The sequence below is a fragment of the Schistocerca americana genome, chromosome X (assembly GCF_021461395.2).
Source record: "Schistocerca americana isolate TAMUIC-IGC-003095 chromosome X, iqSchAmer2.1, whole genome shotgun sequence".
Classification (NCBI taxonomy): Eukaryota; Metazoa; Arthropoda; class Insecta; order Orthoptera; family Acrididae; genus Schistocerca; species Schistocerca americana.
Genome location: NC_060130.1, coordinates 759813006 through 759837579, shown reverse-complemented (window position 1 = coordinate 759837579; position 24574 = coordinate 759813006). Strand labels below are relative to the sequence as shown.

At 45.3% G+C, this 24574-nt stretch overlaps 1 protein-coding gene across 2 annotated transcripts in view; it reads left to right on the top strand.

The window, feature by feature from the left end:
- The window catches only part of LOC124555441 (sodium-coupled monocarboxylate transporter 1-like), a 370650-nt gene that overhangs the window by 151433 nt on the left and 194643 nt on the right, over positions 1 to 24574 (top strand). The window lies entirely within an intron of this gene.

The following is a 24574-nucleotide window of genomic DNA, read 5'->3' as shown; positions in this document are numbered from 1 at the left end:
AAGCGGCATAGGGAATCCATGGAAAACCTAACCTGGATGCTCAGGTGAAAATCTGAACCGCTCTACTCCCGAATGCGGATCCCGTCTCTTGCCACTGCACCACATCACTCTGTAGATCGGTAAGAGAAAACTATGCACTTTTTATTATTATACTTCTCTTCTTGTTCTTTCAATTTCAATAATGTAAAACAAATCAGCTTGTTCATGCTTGTAGCCTATTAGATTTCTTCAGAAACAGTTACAAGAGGGCTCGGCGTTCGTCATTCATTCCGATGCTCAGCCAACAAGTACTAAAATTCCGTTGCGCAAGCCGTTTACAACTCCGACTTTGTGTTGTGTGCCCTCGTCGGCAACCTTTTCCACGCGTATTGTGGAGAGGTAGCATACTATTGCACTGTTAAGTGTAGTAAAACACATAGGAAAAACTACTTTTCAATCAGAACTGTCGTTTGTTTAAGGAAGCATGAAGTAATGGAGATTTCCTTCTTCAACTGACATGTAATATTTTATCCACATGAATTATTACCGCTATAAACTTGCCTCCTTAGCCAACGTCGCTAGCGAACAGCTGTGTGGTGCCGCTCAACTGAGAGATAACATCTTCGATTCCTGGTCGTGGAAGAAATTTTCGCCGACAGTATTTAGATGGCAAGGAAAGAAGAGGAGGTGGCGTGGAGCTACTTTTCACCAGCTTGTGCTCCAATGTCCTTCATTAAATTCCAACCTCTCCACTGTGTCTCGTGGAGTGAGGGCATATCATGCTGTTGATGGTCCTTCATCTATCATTTGGGGACGTTAAACTCGGCGGATCCATTGGTTGTTTGCGGGAGGAGAGGCCCAAGTGCCGACATCGAGTTTCACCTCCTCCCTTCTCTCACCATCATACAACACAAGCATGACACCGAACTGCACACACTTCGTGAGGACCATTGTGCACCAAAGAACAAAACGTTCCCAGCTAGGTGGCCTGCCCCTCCAAGTCTCCATGCCATCAGTGCCCGACGACTCTTCCTACCTTTATTTCCAGCACATGGTGGTTACTGGGCTCTCTAAACTCTCAGGTTTATCTTCAGATATGTAAAATGATGGTGGAGGGGGAGAAAGGAAAGGAAAGGGAAAAGATTACTGAAGTCAGCTGCATCGGGATATTGCGAGGAATCAGCAGCGACGAGTGTAAATGTGTACTGGGCCAGGATTTAAACCCACGATCTCCTGCTTATTAGGCAGGTGGTTAACCACTGCGCCATCCGGGACATGGCGTTCCCGCAACTCTGCGGATTACATCCACCATCAGTTTACATGTAATGTATCACAGCTGTGGGTTCTTTCGGACACGACGCATTCATACACAATACTGGCCATTAAAATTGCTACAACACGAAGATGACGACCTACAGACGTGAAATTTAACCGACGGGAAGAAGATGCTGTGATATGCAAATGATTAGCTTTCCAGAGCATTCACACAAGGTTGGCGCCGGTGGCGACACCTACAACGTGCTGACATGAGGAACGTTTCCAACCCATTTCTCATACACAAACAGCAGTTGACCGGCGTTGCCTGGTGAAACGTTGTTGTGATGCTTCGTGTGAGGAGCAGAAATGCGTACCATCACGTTTCCGACTTTGATAAAGGTCGGATTGTAGCCAATCGCGATTGCAGTTTATCGTATCTCGACATTGCTCCTCGCGTTGGTCGAGATCCAATGACTGTTAGCAGAATATGGAATCGGTGGGTTCAGGAGGGTAATACGGAACGCCGTGATGGATCCCAACAGCCTCGTATCACTAGCAGTCGAGATGACAGGCATCGTATCGGCATGACTGTAACGGATCGTGCAGCCACGTCTCGATCCCTGAGTCATCAGGTGGGGACGTTTGCAAGACAACAACCATCTGCACCAACAGTTCGACGACTTTTGTAGCAGCATGGACTATCAGCTCGGAGACCATGGCTGCGGTTACCCACGACGCTACATCACAGGCAGGAGCGCCTGCCATGGTGTACTCAACGACGAACATGGGTGCACGAATGGCAAAACGTCATTTTTTCGGATGAATCCAGGTTCTGTTTCCAGCTTCATGATGGTCGCATCCGTGTTCGGCGACATCGCGGTGAACGCACATTGGAAGCGTGTATTCGTCACCCAGCGTGATGGTATGGGGTGCCATTGGTTACACGTCTCGGTTACCTCTTGTTCGCATTGACGGCACTTTGAACAGTGGACGTTACATTTCAGATGTGTTACGATCCGTGGCTCTACCCTTCATTCGATCCCTGCGAAACCCTACATTTCAGCACGATAATGCACGATCGCATGTTGCAGGTCCTGTACGGGCCTTTCTGGATACAGAAAATGTTCGACTGCTGCCCTGGCCAGCACATTCTCCAGATCTCTCACCAACTGAAAACGTATGGTCAGTTGTGGCCGAGCAACTGGCTCGTCACAATACGCCAGTCACTACTCTTGATGAACTGTGGTACCGTGTTGAAGCGGCATGGGCATGGGCATCCAAGCTCTGTTTGACTCAATGCCCAGGCGTATCAAGGCCGTTATTGCGGCCAGAGGTGGTTGTTGTGGGTACTGATTCCTCAGGATCTATGCACCCAAATTGCGTGAAAATGTAATCACATGTCAGTTCTAGTATAATATATTTGTCTAATGAATACCCGTTTATCATCTGCATTTCTTCTTGGTGTAGCAATTTTAATGGCCAGTATTGTAATTGATTCGCCTATATGGGTAATGGATCCGTCTTCTTCAGCGCGGATGCACAACTACGTTCAACCTCCTGTGGAAGTCTCAGAGTAGCGAGCATGGAGGAAATGGACAGGAACTTCAGACAGATGGCGCTGGGTGGTGGAAATGTGGGTGGGCAGGGTGGCGTACCGAGATAGTCCGCACAATTGCGGTAACACTGTGTGACGGATGGAGTAGATGGCGCGGTAGCTCAGAGTGGTGCCAGCACGGTAGCTTAGCGTGTTCGGTCAGAGGGTTAGCTGCCCTCTGAAAAAAAAAAAAAGAAAAAAAAAACTGAGTGAACAGATCAACGATAAACTTGAAGAGGTGTCATGGGACGTCCACCTCGAACAAATGTAACGAACAAAATGAGATAAAAAAAACGTGGGGCAGTGGTTGACGCACCTTCCTAATAAGCAGGAGACCCAGGTTTTGAATCCCTGTCCGGTATAAATTTTCACTCGTCGCTGCTAATTCCACGTAATGTCCCGATGTAGCAGACATCAATAATCCGTTTCCTTTCCTAATTCCCTCCCCCCTCCCCCTCCCATCTTCAGTTTACAGATCATGTATCACAGCTGCGAATTCCGCGGGGTTTCCGTTATTTCGGACATGTCCGAAAGCAAGGACACCACATATTCATATAATTATCTTCAAATATCCGATTAAAATACTTTGAATGCATTCCTCTGCCTTTATATTACTTACCACACTGTCTGACATTGATAAATGTGTTAACCATTATTTGGCCAAAAACATGTACGTTAAGTCCTCCAAATGATCCTGATCTTGAAGATGGAACTTTTCTACTTTCAGAGATAATAAGAGGAAAAAGTAGTGAAGCCTCAGAAATACTTCATTTCTGATAAAGGTCGAGGCAGCTCGGAGGACAGTATCAGAAAGTGATGTCAAGATGATTTACACGTTAGAAGAGTCATTGGGCCAATTTTATAAACACTAAGATGAGTATTTTGAAAAGGGAGGGTACTTTGAATCCAACTTATATTAATCTCAATTCTGTATTAAGTCAATTTTTATCGACAGTAACAATATGCTAATATTGCATTCTAATGCAAATATGTTGTACCCACCGCATGCTCTTGATTATGTGAAGGGTCTGGTATCACTTAACGGAGGCTAGGAGCGCACTGACCAGTAGACGTCATGTTCGTCCTGACAAGTTGGGGCTTGTAAAAGTACCTAGTCAATATTTTTAACATTTGTTTGTATACATAATACATTAACCATGCTTACCGGCTCAAAGTATCTTACGTTAATATTTACCAACATTTTGCTGTATATGCTATGACGTCACAGACACTACAGTGTCAAAGTATTTTTACTCTTATGCATAGACTCTTTGCTTGGTAGTTAAAAATTCATCTTTCTTTCCAGCGGAGACAGTGCACTGCACCTAATCGCGTTATGTTAACGTCAGGTAGCTAATTTTACCAATTGTTGTTTATTTACGACTGGTTACGTTAGACGAAGTCCCTACCAATGTCATATAGCCTAGGAAACATGTTTATTATTTGTGGTACTATGGCTGATAAAGGTACCATCTTTCAATGGTTTTCTTTACTAATGTTAAGAATAAGAACAGATAATAGCTACACATCTGTTTAGATGACTGTTTTGCTACTGAAGATATAGATACCTTCAGGAGCTAACGTGTCAGACAGACTAAACACATTACCTATTAAAAACTTATAAGATGGTCACATAACCATGACATCGCATTTCGTTCCTTTATGATTTTAGTTTCTTGAGTTCGATGTACCACATTCCCAGGTTTCTTTTAGCGTGAAGTAAAAGTTTTTCTTTCTTCATAGAGGAGGCGGTGTCCCTAATCGTGTTATCTTAATATGAGGCTGCTAATTCTACCAATTTTAGTCTATTCAACCACTTTTTTGGCGCTGCTTACACTTGACAAGGATGAAATAGAAATGAGCGTTTGGCGTCATTGGCGGGGAGTCCCCTTGCGGGGCAGGTCCGACCACCTTGTTGCAGGTCTTATTACATTCGACACCACATTCGGCGATCTGCGCGCTGGACAGGGACGAAATGATGATGAAGACAACACAACAGCCAGTCCCTGAGCGAGGAACAATCTCCGACCCAGCCGGGAATCGAACCCGGGCACGTTGGACGGCACTCCTTCACGCGGACCACTCACCTATCGGAGCGGACATTTGACGAGGATGATATGTAGTCATGCTAACGTCATTGTTATTGCTATAACTACTTTATATCTGGTTCAAATGGTTCAAATGGCTCTGAGCACTATGGGACTTAACATCTGTGGTCATCAGTCCCCTAGAACTTAGAACTCCTTAAACCTAACCAACCTAAGGACAGCACACAACACCCAGTCATCCCGAGGCAGAGAAAATCCCTGACCCCGCCGGGAATCGAACCCGGGAACCCGGGCGTGGGAAGCGAGAACGCTACCGCACGACCACGAGCTGCGGACACTTTATATCTGCGTGCAGTTTTAGTACACTACACTGACTCCAACAAAAAGGGCACAGAACTGCTATATTAAAGCAAGAGAAAATACACCCTTTCTACTACAGTACCCACAAAGAACGTTATTCCGACAGTACTGCCTTTCCTCTGTACGTAGTTTCGTCATCTCGACATAGTCAATCCTTTTTTAGCATTCACCGACTCGGTAGAAATGCCTGTGTTTGCGGACAGGCTGAGACAAAAAGAGAATCGAGTTCAGTCGAATAATTTTATGTAGATGCACACAGACAGTACAAGACATGTTTCCTCGATGTCAAATACTCTTATCCTCTCGTCACAGAGCACATACCTAGAATGGAGAGCAAACTGCCAAAAAGCTGTGGAGCAACAATGTATGATTGATACATAATTCAGATGCTCTTTTGAGCACAGGCTACGTTGGATATTATAATTAACTCTTGCTCGAGTGCTGTTTTTGGGTGAAAACTTACACTTAACATCAGGCAGCTAATTATTTACATTGCATCCTTCTTTTTTCCGCATTTACAAAGTAGGCAGATATAACCACATCCCAAAAAATTTCTTTTTGGCAGGTATATTTGCGTGTTGATTTACCCTCCCAATTTTTCACCAAATTCCAGATTTGTTGAAACTCAACTGACATTTTGGAGACCACATTATGACATCTTTTTTTTTATATACTGTCAAAGTATCTTACCGCGACGTGTGTATGGTGTAATTTTGTGTGGTGTATATGCTGTCATAACATGTTATACTGATCGGTGAAGCGCTGGTGTGACGCCGGCGTGACGCTGGTGACACCGGTGATTTCTAATTTTGTGTGTCTAAATGCCAACAAAAACCAGTATTTACAATAGGCTCACTGTACTTTGTACCACTCACCTCCATGTTGTGCTGTAAATTATAACGCAGACTCCAACGTAGGCGAATAGGAGTACAGGCAGCGGTCATGTAAGCACCTCAAAAGTAGCAACGTTGAAACTGAACATTATGTATGATTACAGAAAATGTATTATAAACTGCAAGTTTGTATCCTGCTACTAATAACTCAGAACAGGTTGACGGGACACTGACGAAATAACAACAGTATTTATTGTAGGAAATATACGGTCATTACTTTGTAGCACAGTATTTTATGAAAACTTGCCTTCTACAAGCCTTTAATTCAGCCTGTATTGCACTGAGCCCTACAGACACGAACACACATATTGGAATACTGTTCGTGAACGCAGCCTCTATGGAATTAAAAGGTTCGACAATTACACACTTTGATACAGAGGGACATGAGCATTGATGCACTTGATCCATATTTACGCTGTTATTATGCTAATAATCAACGAATTCATAATACCCCTCCCCTCTCTTACATATGGGCACCAACTCTTCACTCTATCTGTTTCAACTGATAACACACCAAACAGGTTTGAATGTTTTGGACATACGTTCGAGTCCATGAAGTAAATTCCAGCATTGCCTCTACACACATTTCTACCACAGACACCTTGCGACCAAGCACGTGAATGTCATTTGGAGTATAAGATGCATCATACTCATCAGTCATCTTCCTGTCTATATACTCCATCACACCAAGAATAAAGGGTATTCGAAAACTCCCGCTACAAACTTCTAGGACTTGTAGAGGGGAGTGAGTACACAATATTTTGAGTAGGAAACCATGTCCGGAAAGGTGCCGTTTCCGTTCTACGACGGTTTCAGTTCAAATGTTTAACTCACACACTTCTGCTTCAGGGATTGGATTAGGTGTGACGCAGTACAGTTATTAGGCAACTGTTCGAAAGGAAATATAAGAAAACGTCCATTTATCACTTGAACTCATTTGTTTGTATTAACACTTAAACATTACATGTTTACATTATTCCAAAACAGAAAAATAACCAAGCTTATTGTACGTACAGAACAGTACTGATGCATTACAACAGCTGCTCGATGTGGTGACTACCAAACGTTGTTACAGACAGTGTGCCTGCGAAGCGTGTTCTAATACACACTCTCCATCCCACGTGGTGTCTTCATGGTGTGGTACAGCGACCAGAAATCGTGTCAGCAGATCTTCCTCTATCTCTACAGGAGTCTCGTAAATTAAGCGTTGCATACGACACCATAAGCAGTGGTCCTTGGGAGTTAAATATGGCGGTCCCACCTGCCACGCGGTTGGACCGCCAATCTGTCTTTCTCCATATCGTATGTTGGGATCACTCCTAACCGCACGCGAGAAAACCGGTGGTGCACCATCATGCTGAAACCACATTTACTGACCGACTTCAGTGGTACAGCTTCCAATTTTGTTGGAAGATCGAGTATGCAGGACCAGTTAGCTTGACTGGAAGCAGACGTGGATGCGTTACACATCTGAAGTGAAGCCATCATCCGGACATGGGTTCCTACTCAGAATATTATGTACCCACTCCCCTCTACAAATCCTAGAAGTTCGTAACGGGAATTTCCGAACACCCCGTATAGTCCCATTCGGACCATGAATACTGAACTTTAGCACCTACATTCACACGTTTACATCCAATTTCGGTCACGTTATAACTTGTTGGCGAAAAGCTGTATTATTGTGGCGTTTTCCAGCAGCTCGAGTTCCGACTGCGGCTGTAGTACGACATAGTCGAACGATACGAGGTCTGAAATGCCGGAAAGACATCCTTGCTGCAGCTGTGGTCAGGCAGGAACTTCCTCGTTTACTCATCTGGAACAATAACAAAAAAAATCTCAGTATAACGTTATTAATTTATCACAGGACGTTTGTAAAATGCATATGAATGGAAGCAGTATAACGTTAGCACTACGCTTGAATGCTGTGACGTGCGCATGCGAAATAACCATATTGTTGTAGCAAAAAAGGAAATGGACAAATACTTATAATTGTCTTCCTCGCATCTGACCGCTGCTGTTGCTGCCGGAGCGTCAGATTGGACGGTAAATGACGGTCATCGGTAGTCTCTGTACAAGTTGGTCCATTGACAGTAACCGGGCCAAATATCTCACGAAATTAGCATCAAATGAAAAAACTACAAAGAACGAAACTCGTCTAGCTTGAAGGGGGAAACCAGATGGCGCCATGGTTGGCCCACTACATGGCGCTGCCATAGGTCAAACGGATATCAACAGCGTTTTTTTTTTTTTAAATATGAACCCCCATTTTTAATACATATTCGTGTAGTACGTGAAGAAATATGAATGTTTTAGTTGGACCACTTTTTTCGCTTTGTGATAGATGGCGCTGTAATCATCGCGTAATAGTCACAAACGTATAAGTACGTGGTATCATGTAACATTCCGCCCGTCGTATGTGCTCCAAATGGGTTTGAAGTGTGTTGATCCAGAGTGTTTTCACTACTATGGCCGACTTTTAACCTGTGCATGTCCATTCCGTGTCTTCTCTGAGTTTTGAAGAATCACCAACTGTGTTTTTTAACTTTCTGGTGACTTTTTTTAACTGTCCTCCATGAACGTCTCCGTGTTAGTCTATTTTTTATCTACATTTTCTCCCCTTATTCTGTTTTAAGTTCCCATTTATCCCCTTATGTATGTAACAATTTATTCTCATTTTAAGTTGTCATGTCACTCGGCTGAAGAGCGGCGGATTGTGCGAAAGAAAAAAAAAAAAAAAAACACATTCCGCCAGTGCGGACGGTATTTCCTTCGTGATACATTACCCGTGTTAAAATGGACCGTTTACCAATTGCGGAAAATGTCGATATCGTGTTGATGTATGGCTATTGTGATCAAAATGCCCAACGGGAGTGTGCTATGTATGCTGCTCGGTATCCTGGATGACATCATCCAAGCGTTCGGACCGTTCGCCGGATAGTTACGTTATTTAAGGAAACAGTAAGTTTTCAGCCACATGTGAAACGTCAACCACAACCTGCAACAAATGATGATGCCCAAGTAGGTGTTTTTTCTGCTGTCGCGGCGAATCCGCACATCAGTAGCAGGCAAACCGCGCGAGAATCGGGAATCTCAAAAACGTCGGTGTTGAAAATGCTACATCAACATCGATTGCACCCGTACCATATTTCTATGCACCAGGAATTGCATGGCGACTACTTTGAACGTCGTGTACAGTTCGCCACTGGGCACAAGAGAAATTACGGGACGATGATAGATTTTTTGCACGCATTCTATATAGCGACGAAGCGTCATTCACCAACAGCGATAACGTAAACCGGCATAATATGCTCTATTGGGCAACGGACAATCCACGATTGCTGCGACAAGTGGAACATCAGCGAACTTGGCGGTTTAATGTATGGTGCGGCATTATGGAAGGAAGTATAATTGGTCCCCATTTTATCGATGGTAATCTAAATAGTGCAATGTATGCTGATTTCCTACGTAATGTTCTATCGATGTTACTACAAGATGTTTCACTGCATGACAGAATGGCGATGTACTTCCAACATGATGGATGTCCGGCACATAGTTCGCGTGCGGTTGAAGCGGTATTGAATAGCATATTTCATGTCAGGTGGATTGGTCGTCGTAGCACCATACCATGGCCCACGCGTTCACCGGATCTGACGTCCCCGGGTTTCTTTCTGTGGGGAAAGTTGAACGATATTTGCTATCGTGATCCAGCGCATTGTCAATGCATGTGCGAACATTACGGAGGCGAACTACTCGCTGTTGAGAGGAATGTCGTTACACGTATGGTCAAATGCATTGAGGTTGACGGACATCATTTTGAGCATTTATTGCATAATGTGGTTTTTAGAGGTAATCACGCTGTAACAGCATGCGTTCTCAGAAATGATAAGTTCACAAAGGTACATGTATCACATTGGAACAACCGAAATAAAATGTTCAAACGTACCTACGTTCTGTATTTAAATTAAAAAAAAACCTACCTGTTACCAACAGTTCGTCTAAAATTGTAAGCCATATGTTTGTAACTAGCCGGCCGGGTGGCCGAGCCGTTCTAGGCGCTACAGTCTGGAACCGCGCGACCTCTACGGTCGCAGGTTCGAATCCTGCCTCGGGCATGGATGTGTGTGATGTCCTTAGGTTAGATAGGTTTAAGTAGTTCTAAGTTCTAGGGGACTGATGACCACAGATGTTAAGTCCCATAGTGCTCAGAGCCATTTGAACCATTTTTCGCCTCCTCGTGTCCGCATCTATGTGCAGGCTCATCTCAGGAATTGTGGCAGGGATTTTGCTCCTGTTTTGACTAATAGATTCGCTGATTCATGAGGAAGTTTTTTTCTATATAATTTACAAATATTTCGTACAAATTGTCTGAATTACGTTGAATTAAAATCAAGTTGTGAAAACGACGCCATTACCTTCTAGTGAACAGCTGGCATAACTCGAGAGAACAGCAGTGATTAGAGGGAGAAGATAGCATAATCTGACTTGCATCTGGTGTGGTGGTGTAGTGGTAAAGGGTCTAGCTAGAATCCGGAAGGTTGTAGAATCAAATCGCGGCTGGGTTAATATGTTTCACTCCGCTAGGTTAAAACCTAGCATTCACCTCTCAAAGATGTGGGGATTCGCCAGAAATGAAGTCTGGCTCAGATTCCACGTTACACTGAAGCTCCCTTTATGCAGTTGGATAATTGCTCGCTTGAGTCACATCCAATTGACTGCAATCGTTTCAGACCAATGCATAGCGAAAAAAAAAAAAAACATGCGAATCCAAATGCTGCTGTGTTCAGTCCAACATGGGATGCAGGTTTGCTTCATTTATTTAATATAATTTATATGAAGATGTTTTACAGAACCGCAGCATATGACTCAATTTTCAGTTTTCTGCTTTCCATGAATCTAACCTAAATCTGGGCACGATTCTTTAAATGGAACCGCCCAGAGGTGTGACACAATGAATCCACGACAAATAATTACGGCAATGATTCTCAACAGCGCATCAGAGTGCATACTAAGCTTCACAAGACTAGTGCTGTAACACAACCTATACACAGACATCATCTCTCTCTCTCTCTCTCTCTGTGTGTGTGTGTGTGTGTGTGTGTGTGTGTGTGTGTGTGTTTATTTGTGGCACGTCAACCAGCCTCCAATACATACTGCATCGTTCACGTACAAGCATATACCCACGATTCGAATACAATATTTATATTGGTTGTAAACATATTACTTACGCCACGATGTGCACCCATCATTGCCATGAGAGATCACTCCAAAGCCCAATTCTATATACAACACATAACATTAATGCCTCAAAAAAGCTTTCCTGTCATGTGCTGCTTACATCTCGTAATTTATATGAAAGTGATGATATACAGCTACTTAACGCTGTTCTTTGAATTTTATTTGTGGTCCGCAAACAAAATACGCTATGCCTGTCAAATCGTCAGACCGTAGGTACTTATGCTCTCTTGGCGAAGCCGGGTTGGGACTCTAGTCGAACTGTAAAAACTAAAGTTGCCCGAGGGGTGGGGGGGGTGGGGGTGGGGGGTGGGGGTGGGGGGAGGGCAAGCTTGCCCTGAAGCCCTCAGCATTTCCACAAAAACGCATATCGTCATTGGCACAGGGGTGACGGAGAGGGGCGAATTCTGGGAATAATGTCATTAACCGAAGGCTAGATGCTAGCGTCAGCGGTTCCGAGAAAGCTGGTGCTGGTGTCATCAGTTCCAGGAAAGCTGTTGCTGATGCCAGTGATTTTCTGCCCACAAAGAACGCTGTCTTAAAGTACTGTTGACGGTGTGTTCATACTGCTGAGGGGAGCTGTGTGCGCCTTATATCCGAACGGATGTCCACTTCAGAACTACGAGGGTCATTCAATGAGTAATGCCCAAAATTTCTTATACTCAGAAGATATTTATTGTTAAGAGTCAGAATTTGGTGACAATATACATCAACTTGTCTCGTCCATGTACTATTCTTCTACGTAGTCTCCACCACGTTCTACAGCTCTACGCCAACGTTGTGAAAGAGCATGTGTTCCCTGCTGGTAAAAGCTCTTGTCCTGTAGGCCTAGACATGTTTTCGCTACAGGACTGACACTCGTCATCTTCAAAGTGTGTTCCCAGTAGAGGATCTTTAAGCGACCCAAATAGATGGAAGTCTGAGGGTGCCAGGTCTGGACTGTAGAATGGATGAGGCAATGATGTCCAACCCAATTTGGCGATGTGTTCCCAGGTTCTCAGTCTTGTGTGTGGGCTTGCATTATCGTGTTGGAGCAAGATTTCTGCTGGAGTCTTGTCCGTTCGAACACGTCTTGAGTTTATTCAGAGTCTTCAAGTATGCCTCTGAATTGATGGTTGACCCTATTGGCACCACATCCTCGAGAATGACGCCATCACAATCTTAGATGACTGTCACCATGAATTTCCCGGCAGAGGGGGTTGTCTTGAATTTCTTCTTTTGTGGTGAATGAGGATGATGCCGCTCCATGGACTGCCTTTTTGTTTCCGGTGCAAAGTGGTGCACCCAGCATTCGTCCCCCGTAACGATCCGTGACAGAAACGCCTCTCCATCGGTCTCAAAACGCTCCAACAATTCAGATGAAATGGCCTTTCTTTGAATCTTGGGGTCCGCTGTGAGCATTCGTGGACCCCATCGCGAGCACCCCTTTGAAATATCTCTCTTTGAATATCTCTGAAGTTTCGATCATTGCAGACGCACTTCCAATGCCGACCGGCAACTGTAGAGCCAATTGTCGCGATGCGCCGGTCGGCACGAATAATGGCATCCGCACGATTCAGCATGTGTGGAACAATGGCTGTGACAGGACATCCCGAGTATGGTTGGTCATGGAGCTCTGTTTCTGCATTTCCTGAAGGTGTAACTTTCTTTACCCATCGCCCAGCTGTACTCCTATCAACTACAGCATGGCCATACACTGCACACAAACGTTTGTAAATGTTCAACACGGTTTCTTTTTCTGCACACAAGAATTCAGTATCAGCACACTGCTTGTAACGTGACTCGTATGTGGACGCCATTTTGACGCAGTGCTACGGCTCTGCCATCTGCCAGAACGGTTCGAAACTTCACCAGCACATGACCCTATTGGTCATCAAATATGAAACACAAACAAGGACATTTGTCTATGTACATTAATGACTTAAAAAAATGTGAGGCATTACTCATTGAACGGCCCTCATATTTGTGTGATAGTCCGAAAGTTTTGAGACAGGGTGAATAAAAAGTAGAAAAAAGTTAAGAAGGTGGTTTTGATGTTTCAGGTGCTCTACACTATTTCCTCTCACTTGATTACAATGCACAGAACTTTCATACAACTACGTGAAGCTGTTAGAAAATAACTTCTTTGGGAGATTCTTCAACTCGCGCGTCCCATTCGTATCTTCTTCGGTTTTGGCGAACCATCAGAGACCCATTCTGCGCTTTGTCGTTATTTATATTCGTTTTGATAACATAAAGTCTCGTCACCCGGAATGATTTTTTCCAGAAAAAAACTGTACGCGTTTTTATTTCGATCAAATAGAGGCAGGTATCCATTCACTATTCTTTTCCCCAGGAGTCAGGATGTGCAGGTCAAAATTTACAAACACCTTTGCCTCCTTCAAAACATTCTGCGAAATGTCTTGCATACTTGGTTTAGAAATGTTCAGTTCGTTGTTCCGTTGCAATTTCTGACACAGCAACGTTGATACGTCCAGCCCGATAGCTGAGTGGTCAGCGCGGCGGTCTGTCACGCCAAGGGGCCCGGGTTCGATTCCCGGCTGGGTCGGAGATTTTCTCCGCTCAGGGACTAGGTGTTGTGTTATTCTCATTTCATCATCATCAGTGGAAGGCAACGCGAAGCTACCACTGGAATCACTTCCCTAGACGCTCATCCGGTGGACCTCTCTGAGGAGGCTTCCCCCATGACAAGACCTGCCGTAAGGCAAAACAGAAAGAAGTAAAACGTTGATACACCACAGTCGCACATCCACTACATAGAAGGCAAACTCCCCATCGCTCCCTCCTCAGATTTAGTGGTAAAACGTAAAACGGCCCAGTGCATAGCCCGTCAAAAACTGAACACAGATCAAGCATAAAGCAGGAAGAAAGTGTTCTGAATTAAAATAAAAGAAGCAAACTAGAAGCAGTGAACGGTCCAAGCTCAAGATGCCCAACATCGAGGGAAATGCAGGGAATATGGCGTCGTGGTTGTATGGTCACGGTGTTGGACTGCAAAACGAGAGTTTCCGTGTTAAAATCTCCCAGGTGCCCCATATTTCTTTTTTTCACAAAACTATGAACTTCCCGTCCGGTCATTGGCGTGTCTGTTCTCCTTCTGTGATCTTGGCAATTGTCATACCATACATTTATTATAGAATGTTCAAATGGTTCAAATGGCTCTGAGCACTATGGGACTTAACATCTGAGGTCATCAGTCCCCTAGAACTTAGAACTACTTAAACCTAACTAACCTAAGGACATTACACACACCCATGCCCGAGGCAGGATTCGAACCTGCGACCGTAGCGGTTGCGCGGTTCCAGACTGTAGCGCCTAGAACCGCTCTGCCACCCTGGCCGGCTTATAGAATGTGACTCATGTGATAAGAATATATTACCGTCGCAAGTAAATGTGATGAACAGTGAGAGGAGGCGAGGCGCCACATGGAACTCTCACATAAATGGAAATAACAAATAAACTGGTGTGAACTATGTGACAACAAAGTAACTCAAGAGTCCAAACATCCAAAACGGAACGCAAGAGTCGTAACATGTGGTTCTTGTGTAGGACAAATGCGAGGTACGTACGTCTGGAAGTCCCTTTCCTACACCGCGCTGTTGCAAACGGACGGAACACCACGACATAGACACATATTTGAATGCAGCAAATAGACACTTCAGTGACAGATCGGACAGTTCATAATTTTGTAGAGAAAAAGGTAAATGTGAGGCACGAGGGAGATTTGAACACAGGCCTCTCACTCAGAATGCCAACAACGTGAGCGCATAACCACAGCGCCAGGGCTATTCGAGCTCGCTCTATGTAGCGCATCGTGAGCTTGGAGAGTTCACTGTTTTGCTTCTGCTTCTTTTTTTCACAGTTCAACACAACTTCTTCCTGTTTTCATGCTTGATCTGTATTCAATTTTTGAATGGCTATCCACTGGGCCATCTTACCACTAAACCTGACGGGGGTGTGATGGGGAGTTTCCATTGTTAGCACTGTCTGCTTATAACTGACTGTTCGAATGCACATCTGTTGTGTACAGTTATTGCTTCAAGTTGCCACCGTAGTTGCTGCGCTGTCGTCGCTTATAAACCAGAAATAAAATCAGTCTCGGAACGTTTTCGACGGACGCTGTAGGTCTTGTCTTGTGTGGCCTCTGTTGGAGGCTAACCTTACTTGGGCAGTTCGGTGCTCTTTTTTGTACGGGCATGTCTCGTATCCTCTGGAGGGGACAGTAAAATATCATTGATCGTCTGCATCGCGCTGCAGCACGTAGCGAAATACTGAGAAGAGACATTTTCAAACAACGTTATCACATATCTGAACTGAGGGAGAAATGTTCAAATGTGAGTGAATTCCTAAGGGACCAAACTGCTGAGGTCATCCGTCCCTGGATTTACACACTACTTAAACTAACTTATACTAAGGACAACACACACACATCCATGCCCGAGGGAGGACTCGAACCTCCGGCGGGAGAAGCCGCGCAATCCGTGACATGGCACCTCAAACCGCTCGGCCACTCGGCGCGGCGAACTGTGGGAAACGCTCCACAGGAATCGTGTTCAGAAGGAACGGAGACCAATTCATTCGTCTCTGCCACATCCAAGTAAAATGATGTAGTGTTGCAGACTTTTATTCTCCTTACCCATTCTTTTACGCTTAAGCTTCTGGCCAATCACTAATTACTTTGTTTCTGACGAGGCATTAAACTCTGAGCTACGTCCCCATCTGTAGGTGGTGATTACTCATTGGATGCTAGTAACCAGCAGGATCTTGTGGTAGAGTTTAATTAACTTAAACTTATTAACTGTAACTAGTTGCTTGCATGATTAATTTATTTCTGTTGGTTACCTACCAATCTTTTACCCACCTCTGATACTGCATAGCTCATCAACTATTTTCTTTCATTTAAATTACTATCGCAGCTGCGGATTTTGTGTGTTCCGGCTGCGATGGAACCAAAGCAGAATCGACAAGTCATATTAGCCTTGTCCAGCTTCTGGCAAAACTATTTTGATCTGGAGTCAGCAGCAGAATGTTTCTGCTGAATCACAATTTTAATGAGTTGCTGCAAGTTTGAAAGGAAGCCGAACACCACTGATGCGGAGACTAAGGTTGGTGATTTGGACGTTAAGCGAAGGCCGTGAGACTCTCAGATGTTGAGGGTTTCCAGCGTGTACAGTTAGCCGTCAGGGACTGATCTAGTGTCTGCTGTATCAAGGGCGCGCGGCAGCGACTATGTAAGAGCTTGATTAGACTGATCCATCATCACGCCAGTCCTCAGTCTTCCTCTTCCTTGTGTTTATCTTATTCGCCAAACTTTTACGAAATTACTCCAATCTCAGTTTCTACCATCTCCAGTGCGCCACGGGAAGGTGAGTTGATTTTAATTCAGTATCTACTAACGAACGTACTTCTTGAAGGTTCGGATAGATCCAGATCGATAACAGCAGAAAGACAGGAAAGACAGGGGACTTGGTGAGGATCGATATCAGTTCTGTTAATATATAATGTGAAACCACATACCTAAATTAAAATTTGAAAATAAATCACTTAACATATTCTGTTGTCTTGAACTTCAAAAAAATTTCGTCTTTGATTTCTACCCACATTCCGGACACTTATTTCTACAGGATATATACAGGATGATCAAAAGACAACTGTACACACTTCGTGGATGTAATGTACGCATCAGAATAAGAGTGAAACGTTAAATAAAATTTTATCTGAAAATACTTTATTTTAGTGTTACGCAGTATAGTAGAGATCAAAGTGCAACACAAACAACACAAAATAAATTAGTCTCAGAAAGAAACGACATGAAGGGACCTGAAATTCAAGTCAACTACGTACTCTTCGTTTATCCCAGGATATGTTCAAAGCGATGTCCAAGTAGACGAAGACAGTGACGTGCTCAACTTCTTACCGCTCTCGGAATGATGCAGGCTTCGTTCATCTCATTCTGCACAGTTGCACAGCTATTTTCAGTTTGCTGCTGTAGTTGTGCTACACTCTCAATTGCAACACCATACATGAGCTCTTTGAGACGGCTCCAAAGGAAGAAGTCCAGGTGTTTAAGATCTGGAGATCTGGCGGGCCGAGCAACTGGTCTTGCACGACCCGTCTACTTATCGGAATAAGCAACTCCGAGACATTCTCTTGCCTCCCGACTGAAATGTGCTGTGGCATCGTCGACAAAGCATCAGTCAATATGCAGACTAACACGACAAAAGCCTGTACTGGCTCGTGACGTAATTCGTACCACAAATGACATTATGCGTCATAACCCGGAAATAAAGCAGTTTCGCACAAAACTTTGTTTGAAGTTGTAGTTTCTTTTGGTCCATACTTAACACCCATGAAATGTGTACGGTTACTTTTGAATTGCTCTATGTCTCAGAAATTTGTCGCTATATTTGTGTTACACCATATCTACACTCCTGGAAATTGAAATAAGAACACCGTGAATTCATTGTCCCAGGAAGGGGAAACTTTATTGACACATTCCTGGGGTCAGATACATCACATGATCACACTGACAGAACCACAGGCACATAGACACAGGCAACAGAGCATGCACAATGTCGGCACTAGTACAGTGTATATCCACCTTTCGCAGCAATGCAGGCTGCTATTCTCCCATGGAGACGATCGTAGAGATGCTGGATTTAGTCCTGTGGAACGGCTTGCCATGCCATTTCCACCTGGCGCCTCAGTTGGACCAGCGTTCGTGCTGGACGTGCAGACCGCGTGAGACGACGCTTCATCCAGTCCCAAACATGCTCAATGGGGGACAGATCCGGAGATCTTGCTGGCCAGGGTAGTTGGCTTACACCTTCTAGAGCACGTTGGGTGGCACGGGATGCATGCGGACGTGCATTGTCCTGTTGGAACAGCAAGTTCCCTTGCCGGTCTAGGAATGGTAGAACGATGGGTTCGATGACGGTTTGGATGTACCGTGCACTATTCAGTGTCCCCTCGACGATCACCAGTGGTGTACGGCCAGTGTAGGAGATCGCTCCCCACACCATGATGCCGGGTGTTGGCCCTGTGTGCCTCGTTCGTATGCAGTCCTGATTGTGGCGCTCACCTGCACGGCGCCAAACACGCATACGACCATCATTGGCACCAAGGCAGAAGCGACTCTCATCGCTGAAGACGACACGTCTCCATTCGTCCCTCCATTCACGCCTGTCGCGACACCACTGGAGGCGGGCTGCACGATGTTGGGGCGTGAGCGGAAGACGGCCTAACGGTGTGCGAGACCGTAGCCCAGCTTCATGGAGACGGTTGCGAATGGTCCTCGCCGATACCCCAGGAGCAACAGTGTCCCTAATGTGCTGGGAAGTGGCGGTGCGGTCCCCTACGGCACTGCGTGGGATCCTACGGTCTTGGCGTGCATCCGTGCGTCGCTGCGGTCCGGTCCAAGGTCGACGGGCACGTGCACCTTCCGCCGACCACTGGCGACAACATCGATGTACTGTGGAGACCTCACGCCCCACGTGTTGAGCAATTCGGCGGTACGTCCACCCGGCCTCCCGCATGCCCACTATATGCCCTCGCTCAAAGTCCGTCAACTGCACATACGGTTCACGTCCACGCTGTCGCGGCATGCTACCAGTGTTAAAGACTGCGATGGAGCTCCGTATGCCACGGCAAACTGGCTGACACTGACGGCGGCGGTGCACAAATGCTGCGCAGCTAGCGCCATTCGACGGGCAACACCGCGGTTCCTGGTGTGTCCGCTGTGCCGTGCGTGTGATCATTGCTTGTACAGCCCTCTCGCAGTGTCCGGAGCAAGTATGGTGAGTCTGACACACCGGTGTCAATGTGTTCTTTTTTCCATTTCCAGGAGTGTATATAATTATGAACTGAATGAATATTATTATTACCTGCTGTGAAGCGCCGCCCGGGGTGGCCGAGAGGTTCTAGACGCTACAGTCTGGAACCGCGCGAACGCTACAGTCGCAGGCTCGAATTCTGCCTCGGGCATGGATGTGTGTGATGTCCTTAGGTTAGTTAGGTTTAAGTAGTTCTATATTCTAGGGGACTGATGACCTCAGATGTTAAGTGCCATAGTTCTCAGAGCCATTTGAACCATTTTTTGGAGCCGCGCGAACAGTGACAAGACGCCTTACACCGCACGGCTACTCCCCGCGGCCAACGCGTTTAGGACCGCTTTCTTGTGTACGGGGTGGTGTAAACGGCGTTCAAATATCGATCAGTGTGCGTCGGTTACCTTTACGCTGAGTGACCAAGCCGGCCTCCTGCCTTCCGCTCAACTACAACCTCCAAGACCGGTAGTTTGTCATCCCCCTCCATCTCGATGGTAAATTTAATGTTGGGATGGATACCGTTCATGTGGTCCACGAAATGCTGCAGTGTATTTTTACCGTGAGGCCATATTGGGAAGGTGTCATCGACGTACATCAGGGAGCAAGACGGACGCAACACCGCAGAGTTCAGACCCTGCTCCTTAAAGTGCTCCATGAAGAAATTCGCAACTGCAGTAGACAATGGTGAGCCCATTGCTGTGCCATCCGTCATTTTACCATATTCGCCGCGGTACGAGAAGTACGTTGTCGTTATTACATGGCGGAACAATTTGACTATGCCAGGTGGAAATTAATGGGCCAAAAGGTGTAGCGTGTCTTGTAATGGCACCCTATTAAAAAGTGACACCACGTACGGACTAACCATTACGTCGTTTCAGCCTATTTTCATTTTCTTGAGAATTTCAGCAAATGTCTGGATGATAAGGAATTTCATCATCAGATATGATTAACATATCAAAGTAATTCAATGAAATGAACAGTGTTATAGAGACGAAAGCTTCATATCAGACCACGGTATTATCTGCCGAAAAAGTACTTTGTATGAACTTCTTTCCTCTTTCTGCCACTATCATAAATAGTATTTTTCCTGTGAATGATATATCCGGTTTTAAAAGGCTCTTATGCTGTTAATTATTCTAAACAACTGTTCTCAACATCGTTTCCACATAGTTTAAAAAAGGTTCACAAGGAATTATAAGTTATAGATTCGTCTTCCACATTATTGAAGAACGAAACATAGACACCCCAAAGGGTTGGTTGATTCGGGAAAAGGGGTCAAACATCGATGTCATCGGTTCCTTCGCATTAGGGAAGGATGAGGAAGGAACTCAGTCGTACCGTTTCAGAGGAACCATCCCGACATTTACCTGAAGCGATTTTAGGGAAATCACAGGAAACCTAAATCAGGATAGCCAGAGCGGGTTTGAACCGTCATCCTCCCGAATGCGAGTCCAGTGTGCAAACCACTGAGCCACCTCGCCTGATAACGCAAAAGGCATGACATGTGAACACTACATTGATATGGAACACTGTTGGAGATCAGCAAAAATAACAATTCTAACAAGGGAACCTCCCCATCGCACCCCCCTCAGATTTAGTTATAAGTTGGCACAGTGGATAGGCCTTGAAAAACTGAACACAGATCAATCGAGAAAACAGGAAGAAATTGTGTGGAACTATGAAAAAAAAAGCAAAACATACAAACTGAGTAGTCCATGTGGAAGATATGAAACATCAAGGACTACTTGAGCACAGCAGTGCCGTGGTCCCGTGGTTAGCGTGAGCAGCTGTGGAACGGGAAGTCCTTGGTTCAAGTCTTCCTTCGAGCGCAAACTTTTATTTTTTATTTTCAGACAATTATCAAAGTTCAGGCACTCACACATAATAAACTTCGCTCTCCAAAATTCCAGGACATGTTCAGATTTGCTTGGACATATGCAGGATTTGACGGTCTACACACGGAAAAATTTGAAAACGTTAAAAACATATGTTTTGACAGAGCACAGGGAAAACTGTGCGACTGTGAAACTATTGTATTCATTTGTTGCAGTTTGTGTGACAAACTCTTATGCTTTCATCACTTTTTTGGGAGTGATTATCACATCCACAAGAAAACCTAAATCGGGCAAGGTAGAAGAATCTTTTTACCCATTCGCCAGGTGTGCAAGTTAGGTGGGTAGATAACATATTCCTGTCATGTGACGCTTATGCCGTAACCAGTGTCGTATAGAGTATATCAGACGTGTTTTCCTGTGGACGAATCTGTTGACCTACGACCATGCGACCAAATGTTTTCGGTTCCCATTGGAGAGGCACGTCCTTTCGTCTACTAATCGCACGGTTTTGCGGTGCGGTTGCAAAACACAGACACTAAACTTATTACAGTGAACAGAGACGTCAATGAAGGAACGGACAGATCATAACTTTGCGAAAATATAGTCAATAACTTTTTCACTCGACGGAAGACTAGAACCAAGGACCTCTCAGTTCGCAGCTGCTCACACTAACCACGAGACCGCGGCATTCCTTAGCTCAAGCTCTCCTTGATGTGGCCTATCTTGTGCATGGACTACTCAGTTTGTATATTTTGCTTATTTTTTCATAGTTCCACACAACTTCTTCCTGTTTTCTCGATTGATCTGTGTTCAGTTTTTCAAGACCTATCCACTGTGCCAAATTATAACTCAACCTGAGAAGGGTGCGATGGGGAGGTTCTCTTGTAAGTGCCTTATTGTTAGCAGGATTGAAACCATATGTTGAGGGTGAAAACACAGAGCCCATGATAACTGCATTTGACTTCATAAAAGAGTGGTCTGGTGTTTAAAGCATCGCCCTTGGTTAGTAGGCATTGCAGATATAACAAACCGCCTGTCGGCTGCTGTCTCGGGTTCTTCGGCTGTGGTATGGCAGCTGTCAACTGTGTATCATCTCTGGTGCTAGTGGTTCAATGACTCAATACGTCCTCTTCATCCTGGCTCTGTTCCCATATGCGGGCTGGTCAGAAACACTCTCAAAAGCTTGTAAGGGCTTTGCATCGTAGGTTGTGCATAAAAATAATTTTTAAGAAAAAAAAATTGTTACGTTGTGTCGTTTCCAAGTTAATTAGCATTGAATTTAGCTAGTCAGGCCGTTGTGTGCGCAAATTCAAGCGGGCTGCTAGAGACAGTGTCGCCGAACGTGTTCTTCGTTAGGTTCCCTGAAACCCAACAAGAGAGCGATACAGTTGGATAGCAGCTGCAGCAGCAAGTCGTATACTCCTAGCTCACTCATTTGTTACATAGTTTAATTCTTAATTTCTTTGCGTGTTTTTGGTACTTGCATTGTTTAATTCATAAATTTCGGGCGTATTATAGTATTTGAGAGTTGTAGCATCGCGTTTTAGTACCTGGATAGTGTAAATTCGCGTAGTCGTTTGTCTTCTGTTTTTGTTTTGAACGGCCAGTGTCGGTTGGTCACAGTCAGTGTGCTCCCTGCCGCCGTTGGATAGGCAGCTGCAGCAGCAAGTCGTATACTCCTAGCTCACTCATTTGTTACATAGTTTAATTCTTAATTTCTTTGCGTGTTTTTGGTACTTGCATTGTTTAATTCATAAATTTCGGGCGTATTACAGTATTTGAGTGTAGCATCGCGTTTTAGTACCTGAATAGTGTAAATTCGCGTAGTCTCCTTCCGCCGCCGAGCAGTGTCAGCAGTGCGCAAGTAGCAGCATTACTGCATTTACTAGGCAATCTTGTATTTTAATAACCGTTTAAATTTTATCGATTTGTTTGCGCTCTCTGTAGATTAGTTCAGACGTTCTTTGCAAAACAGTTTTTAGCATGGATAGGGACTGCAACTGCTGTGTTCGGATGCAGGCTGAGTTGGCATCCCTTCGCTCCCAGCTTCAGGCAGTGTTGGCTTCGGTCACACAGCTTGAGGCTGTTGCCAATGGGCATCACTGTGGGGGTCCGGATGGGGGTTTGTCGGCGACGGCCAGCTCGTCCCACACATCCCCTGATCGGACTACGACTGTGGTTGCCCGGGATACTGCCCGCATTGAGGCTGATCCCTCACCCGTGGTAGAGTGGGAGGTCGTCTCAAGGTGTGGCAGGGGGTGAAAGACATTCCGGAGGGCTGAACGGAAAGCCTCTCCAGTTTGTCTGACGAACCGGTTTCAGGCTCTGTCTCTGGCTGATACTGATCTTCGGCCTGACATGGCTGCTTGTCCTGTTCCAGAGGTTGCCCCTCAGTCTGCAAGATCCAGGCAGTCGCAGAGGGTGGGCTTACTGGTAGTTGGGAGCTCCAACGTCAGGTGCGTAATGGGGCCCCTTAGGGAAATGGCAGCAAGAGAGGGGAAGAAAACCAACGTGCACTCCGTGTGCATACCGGGGGGAGTCATTCCAGATGTGGAAAGGGTCCTTCCGGATGCCATGAAGGGTACAGGGTGCACCCATCTGCAGGTGGTCGCTCATGTCGGCACCAATGATGTGTGTCGCTATGGATTGGAGGAAATCCTCTCTGGCTTCCGGCGGCTATCTGATTTGGTGAAGACTGCCAGTCTCGCTAGCGGGATGAAAGCAGAGCTCACCTTCTGCAGCATCGTCGACAGGACTGACTGCGGACCTTTGGTACAGAGCCGAGTGGAGGGTCTGAATCAGAGGCTGAGACGGTTCTGCGACCTTGTGGGCTGCAGATTCCTCGACTTGCGCCATAGGGTGGTGGGGTTTCGGGTTCCGCTGGATAGGTCAGGAGTCCACTACACGCAACAAGCGGCTACACGGGTAGCAGGGGTTGTGTGGCGGTTTTTTAGGTTAGATGGCCTTGGGCAAGTACAGAAAGGGCAACAGCCTCAACGGGTGCGGGGCAAAGTCAGGACATGCGGGGACCAAGCAGCAATCGGTATTGTAATTGTCAACTGTCGAAGCTGCGTTGGTAAAGTACCAGAACTTCAAGCGCTGATAGAAAGCACCGAAGCTGAAATCGTCATAGGTACAGAAAGCTGGCTTAAGCCAGAGATAAATTCTGCCGAAATTTTTACAAAGGTACAGACGGTGTTTAGAAAGGATAGATTGCATGCAACCGGTGGTGGAGTGTTCGTCGCTGTTAGTAGTAGTTTATCCTGTAGTGAAGTAGAAGTGGATAGTTCCTGTGAATTATTATGGGTGGAGGTTACACTCAACAACCGAACTAGGTTAATAATTGGCTCCTTTTACCGACCTCCCGACTCAGCAGCATTAGTGGCAGAACAACTGAGAGAAAATTTGGAATACATTTCACATACATTTTCTCAGCATGTTATAGTCTTAGGTGGAGATTTCAATTTACCAGATATAGACTGGGACACTCAGATGTTTAGGACGGGTGCTAGGGACAGAGCATCGAGTGACATTATACTGAGTGCACTAT